General features: G+C 43.6%; 1 non-coding gene across 1 annotated transcript; it reads right to left on the bottom strand.

Annotated features, from left to right (window-relative positions):
* Positions 1-9201: 9201 nt before the first annotated feature.
* On the bottom strand, positions 9202-9311 carry LOC129400526 (U6 spliceosomal RNA). The gene has a single exon (XR_008627753.1). It is a non-coding gene; the product is annotated as a U6 spliceosomal RNA (small nuclear RNA).
* Between the last annotated feature and the right edge of the window lie 6577 nt (positions 9312-15888).

Raw genomic sequence — 15888 nt, 5'->3', positions numbered from 1 at the left:
TTAATTTAAGTTTTCAACTCTCCAATACATAGGAGATACATTTAAAACAAAGTTACTCTGAAAGCAAAAGATCAAATAAATTAGAGCTATAAATATTATTAAAAATAATATTATGGGGGCTGGCACTATAGCACAGTGGGTAGGGCATTTGCCTTGCATGCGACCGACTCAGGTTCAATTCCCAATATCCCATATGGTCCCCTGAGCACTGCCAGGAGTAATTCCTGAGTGCAAAGCCAGGAGTAACCCCTGTGCATTGCCAGGTGTGATGCAAAAATACACAAATAAATAAATAAATAAAACTTAAAAAAATAATAATACGAAGGTTCGTTTGTTGTAGAATATATATATTGTTACATATTATATGTAAGAATTTCATTCATTTTTATGACTATATGCCATTCCAGTATACAAATACATGCTAATTTGTTCAATTATTCATATATTTGTAGACACATATCTGTTTGGGGGCTATTTTGAAGGATGCTGTTGTGAACACTGATGTTCAAATACCTGATTGACTCCCTGTAGTTAATTCATTTTGTATTTTCTGGAGAGGTGTGGTTGGGAGCCACAGCTGCTAGTGCTAGGGAGGCATTCCCAGCTCTGAGTTCTGGGATCTAAGTGGTACTGGCTGCAAGGCAAGCACCTTAACCCTTCCATTATCCATGTCATCCCTCCCTGTAATTCATTCCTTGGGGTGGATGCCTAGGAGTGGAATTAGTAGATCATCTGACAATTCTATAGAATGAATTTATTTTCAGTGTCCTTTTTTATTTTGGGTCTCAGCCAGTGGTGGTGAGGTGGGGCGAAGTCGCTCCCTGTCTATATTTGCCCCCAGCAGCACAGATTTTATGGTTCAGTGCTTCTTCCAGCCAGACTGGGGGTCACCAGAGCAACATCTAGTGGCGTGGTTGATGGGAAATGACAGACAATGTGGGGCCAGAGATTGAGTCCAGACCTCACACATGCTACACATGTGCTCTACCACCTTGCCTAGCTGAAGTAGAGCTTTCTAGTCAAGACATCAACTCCAGAAACCATAAAGGAAACTTTATGTAACTGCAGTTACATATCAATTTTTTTAAGATTTTATTTATTGTTATTTTGCACTTGGGTCACACCTGGTGATGCTCAGGTTTACTCCTGGCTCTGCATTCACAAATTAGCTTGGCATTACTCAGGGGACCATATGGGATGCCGGGGATCAAACCCAGGTCTGCCACATGTAAGGCAAATGCCCTACCCACTGTACTATCGCTCTGGCCCCTACATGCCATTTTTCAATGGTGATGGGTATGAAGTGTCATTATTACAGGATCCCTTGTGCTTGCCATTGGGTGTTCTTACACAGACCCACATGGCACAGCCAGTTACACACATTGGCTAATAATAGGGACCAGTGTCATAATAGTGGTTATCGTTGACTGGTTTTTAAACTTTTCACACCTATAGACTTCATAAAATAGTAAAAATATGTTGCAGACTGCTAAAGCAGAGATAAGAACCATTTTTAAATAAGAGTAACCAATTTACAATCTAAATTATATAGCATTTTATAATATTTTAGAACTATAAGACTAAAATTTATTTTAAAAACATATTTTATATAAAATTGTCATCCAGTCGACCCATATCTAGATACACTGCAGTAAGTTTTCCATGGATCAACAAGAAATTTCTGCAGACCAGCAGCAGTCTGGAAACCAGTGGTTGAAAGTCCTGGACTGAAACTCATCTGTGATGTCTGACTGTACATATAATATAAACCTTTTCATTTCAGAAGACTTTCTATTTTTTTTATTGAATCACCATGTAAAAAGTTACAAAGCATTCAGGCTTAAGTCTCAGTTATACAATGAACAAACACCCATCTCTTCACCAGTGCACATATTCCACCACCAAGAACCCCAGTATACCTCCCCTTCCACCCACCCCCCACCTGTGTAGCTGATAATTTTCACTTTAACTTTACTTTCTCTTTACTTTGATTACATTCAATATTTCCACAAAAAATTCATTATTATTGTTTGGAGTTTTCCCACCAAAATCAGACCTGCTGAAAAGGAAGCATTTGATAATTTATTTTCTATTGCTGAGAATGAAGAGATATGAGGTCACGCGGCCACTATTGTGGCCACGCAGTTTTGGATTTCTGAATTTTAGTATTTTAGTAACTAAGTCTAGGGAAATTTCTGCCAGAAATTGCATCATTGCAAGCTCTTACCTCTCTTTAGTGGTCCTCATTATATGGCAGTCACCATGCCTTCCCCACCCCTCCCGGAAAGGAAAAGCTGAGAGAGAAAACCTCCTCCTGGGGCAGCATGGGGCCATGGCTTAGTTCACAGTCTAGAGACATTTCTGCAAGAAGTTGCTGGTACCAAAAGTAGTTTAACTGGCCCCCGGGATCATGGTCACCCAGCAACCGGGAGGCTGCACACATACGGCGACTCGGGTCACATCTCAGCAGAGAGCTTCAGAAGACTTTCTAAGGTCAAAAGACTGGCATGGGGAGAACACAGCACATGGCTGTGAGTTCATGTGCGTAAATAAGAACACCATGACAGTCCAATAGAAAACAGGCAAGCAGGAAGTTTCTGGAGGGCAGAGAGCAAATGGCCAGTGAAATGCTGAAAAGATACCTATGATTTCAGAATTACAAATCAAAACCACAATGAGATTCCACTTTTGAAACTACTGGTTGTCCCCAAAGTTAAATTTTATAACACCCAGTAATGGCAAGGATGTTGGGATGTTATTTGCATACACTTTTTAATTTGGTTTTGGGGCCACACCTGGTGGTGCTCTGGGCTTACTCCTAGCTCTACACTAGCGTTAACCACATGCAAAGCAATCGCCCTATTCACTGTACTATTGCTCTAGGCCCTAATGTGCATACACTTTTTGATAGACATAAATTTTTGAAACTTTTGAAGAGCAATTTAACTTTATAATGAGATTATAATTATTATAGTTATAAGAGAGAACAATTATAATATCCTATATTAAACATTATCATATGTTTTATCTCTCTCCTCCTCTTTTCTCTCCATACGTCTCTCCCCATCAAAATATCTTAATCTACTTACTATTTTCAGACCATTCTTGGTTGTAGAAATTAAAGCCAAGAAATGTTCATCAGTGCCATTGTTTTTAAACTGTTATCTCTCACATTTTGTTTCTTGTCTTTCTAATGTCACTGACCTGGCTTTTCAAGAAGTTTCAGATCACTGGGCTAGAGAGATAGTACAGTGAGTAGGACGTTTGCCTTGCACACAGCCAACCTGAGTTGGATCATTGGCATCCCCTCTGCCTTCCAGGAGTGATCCCTGACCACAGAAACAGGAGGAATCCCTGAGCACAACCAGGTGTGGCCCAAAAAGCAAAGAAAAAGAAGTTTCATGCAAAGATGCAGAAGAGTGAACAAAATCCTGGACATTACATTTCAGTCCTCCTCCCATGCTGTCCATTGGAGGCCACCTCTTGCCATTGTAGACTGGGTAAGTTCTTCTCTTACCCTGTGGGAACCTTGTGAATCTCTGAAATTTAGTCATTAGTCCCAATGACTTCTTGGCTTCAGCCAGGAAATGGCAGCAGTCCCTGGCAGTAGATATAGACTGGTGATCTACTGGTGTAACTTGGCTAGAGAAGCTTCTACATTAAACCTGAATCTGTGTAAGATAGACATTCCAATTCCGTGTTGATTCTAGAGGTAAGTCCTCGACTTGATCACTCCCAGGAGCACCAGCCCATATTCAGGTACAAAGGACACAAGCTTCTGTTATTATTTACAGGATGATGCCGTCCTTTCATTATAAACTATTAGTGTTCCAGTATCCTCATTTTCCTAGCATGCACCATGAGTTGGAGGGAAATAACTGCGTGCCAATTTTAACTCCAAACGTCTGTGGTAATGATCCCTCACAGGTTTTGGTAAATATAGCTGCAGTCTTCTTTTGCCCTACCAATTTGAGGAGAGAGCTATTTAAAATCCAAGTTGGATTATGTAACTGCCACCCTTTGTAGCCTTCCTGGACTTCCCATTGTCCTCTGAGCAGAAACTCCAGGGTGCCTGTAATTCCCCATTCCCTCCTACTGGTCTCCTCTGGAAAACTCCTGCAGGCCTTGCCTTTCATTTCTGAAGCACATGTATCCATTGTGCCACTTGATCTGTGTGCTGCTCCCTCAACTCACCTCACCTCTCTTTTCCCAGTCTTATTGCAGTATCATCGACACCTAACATCATATTATCTTAATAAATACATGATGATTTCATCCACCTATCTATATTCAAACAGCGACCACAGTCTTGTTGCTTATGACCTCCATCGCCTCACATCGTTTTCATTTGGGGGTGACAGTATTTAAGTTCCTCTTCGTCAATTTCCAGTGTGCACTGCAGCATGGCTCATTGTACTCTACTTCGCAGCCCATCATTTCCCTATGTGATCATTGAAAGTTTGTACCCTTTCACCTGCCTCTTCTCAGTTTCGCATCTCCAGCCCCTCACACCTACCCCTCTACTGTTTCTTGGCTTTGTTACAGACCGCGTATAACAGAGATGGCGCAGCATTTGTCTCTCTCTGGGTCATTTCATTTACCTCAGTGACCTTCACTAGGCTTTTCTTATTCCCCAAGCATCCATCTCACCGCAATATCCAGCCAGTGCCCCAGATAATTTTCAAGCATTTTGCATGCACACACACCAAAACAATGAAGTTGCAGTCTAATTAACAGTCATTCCACCTTCCCATTGGCCCCGGTCTCTGGCAAACACAAATCTACTCTTGCCTCGATGAAATTACCTGTTTGGACATGGGGTCCAGAGAACCATATTATGCACGGCCCTGTGTGTCTGGCTGCTTCCATTCAGCATTGAGGGTTCCAGGGTCCTCTATGTTGAGCCAGTGAGCATCAATACTTTATCACTAAAGAAAATCTTATGTCAGTGCAACCAAACAATGCCCATGAGCCATATACAGAAGTACCAGTCAGTATGCTTTGCTCTGGCCTCCTCTTCCTCCTTCTTTTGCTCTGCCAGAGTCTCACCTGCAGAACATTCAGTCTGTATTTTGCTAGTCAGGGATATTCCTGTCTCCTGTGGAGTTCTGAGTATCTAAGCCCAGGGCCAGAGTGGGTCCATCTCCTGCAGCACTGCAGGTGTCTTCTGCACAGGACTGAAAGCAACCCCCTTCCCATACAGTGGGAGAAATCAATCACCTACTTCACAGTATTATTTCATTGCGGTTCCTAGAATGTATTAGCTGTAAATATTTACAAGCCCAGGGTCCAGGAAGCATAAGTTCCGGACTGGCTACCACATGACCCCTCAGACCCTGATGAGGTATCCTTGGTGGTCTCCAACACTGCTGGGTCCCCCTATCACTGAATCCCTGGACCAAATGTTGCCAGGAGTAGTCCCTGGGCTCCCTGAGCACTTCTGGGGTCTCCTTCCAAAAAGTCCTTCCAAGTCTATTGTGGATCACACCACACTCATCTACATGGGTGCGTGTTTCTTGGCACTTGGAGAGCTTCATAATACAGCATTAAGTCAGAAAAGCTGATTTCAGGCCAGCAACTACAATATGATTCCACTTGAGATATACATATAAACATGTGTAACTTCAGGGAAGAATATACACCCATAGGCTAATGTGGGTTTGAGTAGTCAAATTGTCGTTGATTTTATTGACGATTGATGTCCGCCTTATTTTCTCATTTTTCCATGGTGATATGCCTGACTTGAATCATGCTTCACAATAAAAGCAATTATTCTCGGCTCATAAGCTTAGCCCCAGCTTATCTGTGGCCTCCTGGTTTCAAGTCCCTTTTCTATGGGAGGTTCATAAATCCTCATATTGTTAGGATTGGTTGGTTGGTTTGCTTGCTAGCTTTAGGGGGTGGTGTATTATATTTAGAGAGTGGTTTGGTTTTAGTCTTCTTACAAATCTGTATTCCCTTAAGTATCTAGTGTCATAAAGTGTAAGGAGGTTCATGTTAAATCAGGCCAGCAGTAGAGACGTATCTACTGTCTTCTCCCTAACCCACCACTTTGAATAAGCAACCACTGATCACTTAGACTTGCTAAAGACTGAGGTTCTCCAGTTGCCCTAGAAGATTTGTTAGCTAGCTGTTTCTTAAAGACACACAAACATTAAAACCACGGCCCTTGAAAAGTTTCAGCTGAGACGTACCAACAAATCCAGTAACATTTCACTAATTCGCACAGAAAATAAGGTCAGTCTCCACAGACTTTTTTTGACAGATAAAGGTTAAATCGGGCTGGTTATAATTATGTTGTGTCAGAATAGTTTGTCCAACTCAGGAAGAACCTCAGACAGAATGATTGTTTGGTCTAGATACCTGAATTTGACAGAGATTTGGTGTTTAGTTGCTACTGACTGTGTTTCCTTTTCTGTTAAAATAAAAAAGTAATGATTCATACCCCAACATCCTTCATTGGCTTTATCTAAAATATTTATTATTGTTAAGACCAGTGACCTTCCTCATATCCCTGATGAAAAACTTCAAGCTGATTGTTTTAAGTACAAAGAACCTGTAAGAATGGACTAGCAATCGTCCTAGTACCGCAGCTGGCAGCCTAGTACTTCACAGAGGGAGAATTGTTATTAGTCAGGATCAAGGTCAAGAATTCATTGACATTTGAGACTTGGGGTGGTTGATAATCAGTGACCCTGTTCCTTCGTTCTCCATGCCTGGGTTCATCTGCCTCTGTCGACCAGCGGGGGGAATGGTTCTCGGTCACCGAATGCACCCACTCTTTGAACTCACAGCTGGCATCGCTGAGTGGTCTCTTCCTGGAAACATCTCACTATAGATCCCAGAGTACGGTCCTCAGGTCAGGATAGTCTTTCCTAACCCCACCAAGGTCCATTGCTTACTTCTTTTTGGTCATGATAGAGTTTGTTCCATGACCATGCTCTTATATTTATGATGCTTATCTTGTCCCTTTTCAATGCCAGGTAGCTTACTGCTTGCTCTGGCTCCATCCAAATCTCTCGTCGGACCCTCTTTTTGGAGGTGTTAGGAAGCTGAGAAACTGAGGCTTAAGTCGGGTAAATATGATGGATGCCGAGGAGTAAATATCATTCGGAGTCAATTAACTCCTATGTTACAAAAGCATAACATTAACTGTCTTCCTTTAATTAGCTCCTCCTTTGTGTTCTGCTTCTGTGTGTGCTATTGTGCTCCCTACTATCTGTCTCTCTATCTCTGACTGTCTCTGTAGTCTCTCCTCTGGTCTCTTCCGATCTCTCTTCTTCTGATCTCTCTCTCTCTCTCTGGAGCCTTTCTGCTTCAGTCTCTGGAGCCCCACTCGCTCTCACTTCTGACTCTGACTCTGACTCTGATTCTCACTCACTTTCTGCTCTTTCTTTCCTCTACTTCTGGCTCCGATGATTCTCTTTTTGCTCTGTGCTCTGCTTCTGTGTCTTCTCTCTTACTTCTCTTCAGTTTTAGTTTATATAGCAATCACATAGGGTGGTTGAACAAAGGTGGGTTGAACATTAACAAATCAACAAAGAGGGGTAAGACCACTCCTTCAGGAGATTAACAAAATCTCATCTAAGGAGATTACTCCAGATTATTAGGAGAGCCGCTTAAGGGCCAGATACCATTCAGGGTGTGCTGCTTTCTTCTTTCCTCAGCTAGTAATCCACTTAAATAGTTGTAATAAATCTACTTCTAGTATTTCTAGCAATGCCATTCTGTATGAACACAGTAAGAGATATATCAAACTTAAAGTTTGGTTCTTCCAGAGGACATCTCATTATATATTTCAGACCACAGTCCTCAGACCAGGTTTCTTCCTAACCCCAGCAGGGTCCTAATCTCGTCATTACTTTTGAATCATGACAGCATTTGTCTATGACCATGCTTTCAGTTTAGAGTTAAGTATTGTGGCACTTTGGCCTGGCCCATTTCGAAGCCAGGGTAGCTCACAGCCTGCCCTGTGTCCTTTCCATCCCTTGTGAGGACCCTGCTTTTGGGGTGTTAGGAACTAAGGGAAACTGAGTTGAGAAAGCAGATGTCCAGGAATGAATATTATTGGAGTCAATCAACTCCCAAGTTACAAAGCATAATATTAACTGTCTTCCTGTGTCCATACAGAAAGGACATTGCTTTAAGGTAAACTAAGTTTCCTGTGGCAAAGCTAAAAGAACAAACCCAATATTATCCTACAGTACCTGATAGATAATGGGATGACTGGAAATGGGAGAGGGCAGCAGATCAAGGGAAATCCCCAGCCATACCCTTTTCTCTCTCTCTCTCTCTCTCTCTCTCTCTCTCTCTCTCTCTCTCTCTCTCTCTCTCTCTCTTCTCACATTCACCTGTGGCCAGCAAACTGCAGAATCAGGTAGGTGTCCAGTGGCCAGACAGAAGGCAGGATGAGATAGAGCTCATAGCCACTGAGAGATGGCAGAGTCAGGCAGGAGTCTTACACTCAGACAGCAGGATAGAGACTTAAGGAAAGCTGGGATGGAACAACAAGGAACCACTGGGGTGCAAAGATAGAGGGGTGCCGCAACAAGGTTTCAGATATGAAAGCTTACACTGGATAGAACACGTTGCAGGATAGGAATTAAGAAGACATGCATGGAATCCGGCAGCACAGAATCGGATGTCTAATGTACACGGGTAAAAGGAGAGGCCTGGGCACATCTACTTAACCCTAAATAAACTCTTAAATTCTAAGCTCTCAACGTTCTGAGTGTTGTCTTCAAATCTTTCATACAATTCTCAAGAACCCGCCAGCATGGGAAAATCCACTTTCACACTATTAGTGTGATCCCCCAAAAATACAAACAACAAAAATATGCATGAAGAGATGTTCGACAGCATTATTCGCTAGGAAAATACTAGACCCACACTGAGATGGCACTGCATTTTTTGACTGACAGAACTGCGAGGGCATAAAGCAATTTGCAACCCTTCACATTACTAGAGGGAGTGTAAATGGCACCACCTCTTGAGAACGCTGGCATTTGTTTGTAAGTTGCACGTGCACTTAGGCTGTGTGTCCTCTCCAAATTGTTTGTGGAAATCCTAACTGAATAATAGTGGAATGAAAAGGTAAGGCCTTAGAGAGCTAATTAGGTGATTAGGTCAGGAGGATGGGGTTCTCATAAATGGGATCGGTACCTTTATGAAAAGCATTTCTAGAGAGCACTGTCACTGACTTAAAATATATCACCATGTGTCACGAATTTATGTGTCAGCCTTGTGCTGGAATCATGCCAGTCTTCCCTTTATCTGTACAATTTTAGTATATGTACTGCCCAAGTGAATACTCTCGCCCTCTTTTCTCCACAGGAGGTTTAAGAGAGACAGCCATCTGCTGCTGGAAAAGGCTTTTCACCACCTGACCATTCTGGCACTAGGACTTTGGATAAGCAGGATCCAGAACTGTGAGCAATCAATTTATTTTATTTATAATTCATGGCACACAGTTCAAGTATCCACAACTAAGGCAACAATTGAATTGTAAACACATAGCCACAGATACCTACAATGGGAAAGTTTATAGAATGCTATTTATAATTCCCCCAAACTAGAAACAACTCAAGCACCCTACCGGCAGATAAATGTTAGTAACATTAGAAAAAAATGAAACCAACCATTGATATATGCACAACATGAGCGACTCTCAAAGGCATTATGGCGTGTAAAAAAGTGAGAGACATAAGGCTACATCTTATATGATTCCATTTATATCATTTTTCCAAAAAGGCAAAGCTGTAGGGACACAAAACCTATCATTGGATGCCAGGAATCAGGAGCGGTGGAAGCAGATTGATTTGAAATGAGCAGTGGGAAACTTTTTGAGATGAAACCAATTGTCGCTGTCTTGATTGTGGCACTAATGACATGACTATATTTGTTTCTCAAAATTCACAGAACTGTGTAGATAAATAGATCAATAACTCAAGGTAAATTATATCCATTGGCATTGACATTAATAACAATGAAAGTTTGCCATATAGTCTGTGGACCCACAGAGCTGCTTGTGGTCATATATTCACAACTTTCTGAATCAAGACTTAATTGTTCTCATCATCATCATCATCCTGTTGATCATCAATTTTCTCAAGCAGTCTCACTAACGTCTCCATTCGTCCTGGCCCTGAGATTTTAGAAGCCTCTCTTTACTCAGAGGCTCTTTCAGGTCTGGGGAATGAGACCCATCATTGTTACTGGTTTTGGCATATGAATATGCCACGGGGAGTTTATTCTAGTGGAGCTAAAATAAGAAAGCGGTATTTCCATTATGTGTAGCATAGATGTGCCAGAGGGATCTTACGGGGATCAAGGCACTTATCTTGCACGTGACTGACCCTGGTTCAATCCCTGGCACCATATATAGTTCCTGAGTACATCTGGGCTTACCCCTCCCACAACACAATTTCCATATGTGTAGAAAAAAACTTACTCCTTTGTTCCTTCTACTACTATGGAGAGCTTATAGAGTTCCTATGACAGAAGGATTTACTCCCATAGTAAGGGGCTGTCTCTGCCAGAGTCCCTGGCCACTTATAACCCTGCATGCCCTTCAGAAAGAGAAATGAACAAATCAAGGCAAACCCAGAAAATTGTCCACAAAAGGAACTCATACAGAAGTTCACAGAAGCACTATGAAAAATGGGGGGGGGGGGGGCAGTTCCCACTGCCTTTGTTTATCAGCCTCACTGAGAAAGCTGAGTCTGTTCTGAAAACACTTCAGGACAAGTTAGTTCACTCACCAATCTCTCTTAAAAATGTCAAGGAAGATCAAGTAACAGGTGGTTTATTTCTGTCCCAAAAATGTCGGTCTAACAGCATGAGCGCAATGGGATGTGTGTTTGGCGGGGGGGGGGGGGAGTTAAATAGAAAAACAAAGAAAACTAAGAAAAGAGGGGAAAGGATACTGAATCAATCACCCCATTGTTTTCATTTCCCAGAGCCAAGTGAACAACCTGAATGACTAACATTTCTCATTCTGGTTGGTGCCACAGACATAGTCAAGCCTTTCCATGGATGGGAAGAATGGGGCAAAGGACAGACAGCAGGAGGACTTTTAGAAAACCAAATCAGTCATGAGGTAAAGACAAAATAGACTGAGTCCCAGAAATTACGTCTCAGATCCTGTAAGCAAGAATTAAGAGAGGTCTTAAGTGCATCACACCGCCACTCACTGAAGAATGAGGTGCAGGTCTCCAGAAACACAAAGGGTCAAATAACAAAAGCGTTGGAGGTGATCAACCTGAAAACAGTGCCACACTGTGCAACGTTAGAACCAATGTATGAAACACCACTTGAATGAAAGAAATGCTTTTGTCCTATGGCTAGTAATGACTAGTGTGACGTGTACTCCATAGACAAGCAAAAAGGCATTTCTCCTCTTTCCTTTGCCATCCCGGTCTTGATTCTGGTGTCATGACAACACTGCCAAATCTTAACATAGTTTTCCCTTCCCTCTTACTTTGGCAAAGCCGTTTAGGATTCCTCCCATTCACTGGCACTCAAATAAGGAGCAGCTGGTACTCAGGCATTCACTTCTGAAAGGAGCTGGCAGCTGGGCAAGCAGGGTGGGTTTCCTTGGGCCTAGGCCTCAGGCGAGCTGGGGGGTTGGCAGCGGGATGGGACTTCAGATGCCCAGAACAGCCCAGCAGTCAGATCTGATTGCCCTGTGCCTGCATAGCTCACATATTTCTCTGCCTGCAGTTGTCATTTCAATCAGGCCTTCATCACAGGGAAGCTTTCCACTAGGAGTATTCTCTTTCTTAGGGGTCCCTGGATGAGCACTCTGTTCAAGCAGTGCCAGAAAGACCTGATTTCAATGCCAGCTCTCAAGTCACAAGGTGGAGTGAACGCGTCGACAATGTCCTAAGAATGATGTGTGTTTATGGCTGATTCTTTGCTCCTTAAACCTTCTGTTGCCTCCACCGTGGATTCAGTTAGACGTTCAGGAAACAGCAGGCAGAGGCCCTCTGTTTCCTTAAGAAATTACTATGATAGAGGGAATTGGGAAAAGACAGAAAGATTGTCACTGTTTCGTTTTTCTCTAAAAGATCTGTTTCTTGTCATGAAATCACGTACAGTAAGGGGCTGGGGAGATGGTGAAGGTGTTACATGAGCCCGATTAGATCCCAGCGCCACCTGACACCCCAAGCACTGCTGGATGTGACTCTGGAGACTCCCAATCACTACTAGGTATAGCCCTGGATGTCCCCAATTATACTGGGGTGACCCAGGTGGTCCCCAACACTTCAGGGCCTGAGTAGCACCACATCTTCGGACCTGAGCATTCAACCGTACAACCTGATTGGCCAAGGTTGCTGGACTGGGCCTTCCTCAAGCACTGCTTGAGAGGACCCCACCAAAGAAAGAATAGTGCTGGGGATTTCTCTTACAGCCCAGCAGTCTTCCTAACCAAGAGAAATGAAAGCACAGCAATACCCAGAGCACCTCTAGTCACAACAGGCCCCAGTAGAGGGAACCCAAATACTGGATTCATAGTGGTTTGGGGAAATGAAACTTTTGATCCACGTAGCCACGAGGGTGAATGTCAAAGACATGTGGAGATAAGGTGGGTGGGTGCAAAAGGAGGTTCTGCATGATTCTGCGATAGGAATCCCTAATGAACCTTGTAAATGAGGATGAGAGACAACAGTGCTTCACAGTGTGGAAAGCGCAGGACTTCATAACCCAGAAAAGGGGATGGATGGTGGGGAGTTTTCTAGAGTGATTGCAAAGACTCTCTCCTGCCATCAGGGACAAGAAGTCTAGGTAGAAACTGAGAGGTGGCCCCAAACAGGTTGAAGCCAAGCCTTGGTGTTCTCACATTGTTTGGCCAACATTCACGGCAAGTTGTGTGAGAGAGGAAGAGGGAAAGGGGGCAACATGTTTCCTAGAAGCAGGTCTTGTAGGGCACAGTACAAAGTAAGGGGACAATCAGGCTACCTTTTGGCCAGTGATGGCCACCGTATTGCAGTACTCCCAGCAGGCCCTACCACCTGGCCTAGGTGAGGAGCAGGCTGTCTCGAGCAGATTTGTATAAAGGCATCATGAGCATGTATTGTGTCACTGACACTTGACTTAGTGTCACTTACAGAGAGAGGCACAAAGGAAGTGTCCACCCTGCACCCAGTTTCTTCCCCAGTAGGTCTCTGGCATTGTTTGTGCTGGGAAGCTTTGCCCTTCAGTATCAATCACCATTTCCTAGGTCTGTTGTAACAGAATCACAACAGACTTAGTGGTCATTTGAATTTAAATAACCAGCACCACATTGAAAATATTTTATTTAAATATTTTTAAATAAATTAAAACCTAACCAAAGTGTGTTCCCTCCTAGTTGTGGAGGTCAGAAGTTTAGAATCAGTAGCACTGGGATCGAATCAGGATTTTAGCAGGGCTATGCTCCCTTCAGAGAGCAGGATTCTCCTTGCCTGTCTGGTCCTTGCCTTTTCCTGCTCTGATGACTGTCTGCATTCCTTGGCTTGTGAGCCCTTCCAGTTTCTCCCTCCTTCAGCCCATCACCTTTATACAGTGCTTTTGTCCTAGTTTCCTCTGCTTCTTCTCAAGATACCTGTGACCCAATACAAGGTCTTCCCAAGTACCTGGAGATAACTTCCCAGTCCCAGGGGTTTTTTTTGCAGCACACCTGCAAAAGCTTTTCTTATTTTCTTCTAAAGGAACATTCACAGCCTTTCGAGTTCAGGACCTGATATCTTATGGGCCATTCTTCAACCTATTATGGAGGCCGGGCCCTTTCCCACTGGTCCTGAGACCCTAAGCAAAGGCAAACTCTGACCTCTTTCTGTCATGACAGAAGATACAGGAAACGAGAACCTAGGTGCCTGGTCCCGCCTTCTCCCTCGCCTGCCTGCGGCCTGGGTGTAGGGGGTAGTGGCTTCCTGTTTGCAGAATAATGCTTTGAAGTAGCCCCGGACACAGCTTCCTGAGAGTTGTGGGAGCAATGCACCGAACCAAGACTTCAGGGCGGGGTTTCTCACTTGTCGGGGGGCCACACCATTGCCTGCTAAGGGGCTCTGTGTGATGTGCAGTGACAGTGCTAGATGAGAGGCACACCTTCCCCCTAGCCACAGCAGCCACATGTATCCCCAAACATAGGCAGATGCGCCCTGGCGGCCCAATGCCTTACCCCTCATGTGTACCAAGACTCTGAAGAAAGGTGATGGGGACTCTGTGGTCCCAGGGGAGGCAGAGTTGCCTTACCATCTCCCTATTCTGTCTCTAAGTCTTCCCAGTTTTGACAACACAGGACCATGTGACCAGGTCTCTGCTCATGCCCCCATGCCCTCGCTCCCACGGAGCAGAGCCTTCCATCTCTGGCCTTTGTAAGACTGGGGATAAAAAAGGGCCACGAGTATATGGTGGTTCCTCTCTGACATTCTCTTGTGCAGTACTGGGAATGTACTCAACCTCAGGCCTGAGACAGGCTGAACCCCTCAATTTCCTCTTCCTAAAGTCACACAAGTTGAAATCTTAGAGACTGGAGGTCCCACGATCACTCTGTACTTCTTGAGGCATCTGTTTTTGCCTACATACACAAGAAGACATCTTGGATGAGGAGAGAAATGTGTGGTTAAGAGTACAGTACTTGGTCTTCTGACGGGGCATTCTTAGCTACTCTTATAAACTCAGCACCTTGGGCAAGTTGTGTTAACTCTCTGCCTTGGTTTCTTCATCTGAGAAATGGGCAGAAGAATGGACTTTCCTTTGTAGGACCATGGAGAGAATGAAACGGTGTCCCACGTATGGTGGTAGTAAATAATCCGTTTTATAGGAGAAGGTTCATCGTATTTGTGTCATGTCTAACCATAGGGTATGAACTTCCTTTCAAGCAACCATGCAGAGAAAAACTTCAAAGAATGCATTTATTTCCCGGAATCTCTGAGAACAGATCTCATACATATCATAGATAAAATACAGTAATGCCTATGGCATTCGTTCTTCAATCTCGCCGTAATCTCATAAGCCCCTTCTGCTTATTTTTGCACAGGACAAAACTTGCTTCTGTTTTCTATATGCTTTCATGTAAATGATATAAAGCTAGAAGCTACAGTCACAGTTGTTGGTTGTTTTTTTTTCATTAAAACTTAAAAGTTTTCCACAGTGGTTTCTTTCGTCACTTTAAAACTACCCTGTAAGTTCAAAGGCGGGCACAAATACATAAAGATAAGATAGCTTTTAGAACAAGAGAGAAGACTCCCAAAGCCTTGCTTTTCAAGCGTATAAGTTTAGTTGAATGAAGCAAGACTACATCCAAATATGGGCAAAACATGCTGAGAAACCTCAATTGTGATTGGCTCTTCACTTTGCCCCAAAAGGAGAACATTGTGGTTTAAACTCGTCCCCAGGAAGTCTTGAAATCAACTGAATGGTTTTTTAGACTAGTTCTTCATCCTTTAAATCATGACCTGGGCCCACTGCTCTTGGTTACGGGAGGCGCCCAGCCTTGAGTCTGAGGGGACATTTTCAACCCTTTGGAGAGAACCTAATTAGAAGAGGAGCCGCACCCCATTGTCAGTGACATTTGAGTCTCAAGAGTTTTCAGTCCCAGCACTGGATTGCATTTCAGTTTTCTTTCTTGCCTCACCGCCAATTTGTACCGCTGTAAACCGAGCAGCTTAAACACGCTGAAAAGCGAGCTACAGTTCAGCTGCTCTTGAAAGGCCCTGAGCTTGTCAAAGGATGTGCGTGGGGCTAGCGTCAGCTGGCCCCTCTCAGTGATGCCCTGAGATGATAAAATCCTTTGCAGCTTTCATTTTTGCCATGGGTTTGAAAACATTGGTATTTGTTCCAGACCTTGTGTAATTCCTTTTTATCAGCAACTCGGGCCCTCCGTTGCTCTGGTGATCAGATCAT

The sequence above is a fragment of the Sorex araneus genome, chromosome X (genome assembly GCF_027595985.1).
Source record: "Sorex araneus isolate mSorAra2 chromosome X, mSorAra2.pri, whole genome shotgun sequence".
NCBI lineage: Eukaryota > Metazoa > Chordata > Mammalia > Eulipotyphla > Soricidae > Sorex > Sorex araneus.
Note: the sequence above shows the minus strand (reverse complement) of the source record. Positions and strands in the feature narration are given on the sequence as shown.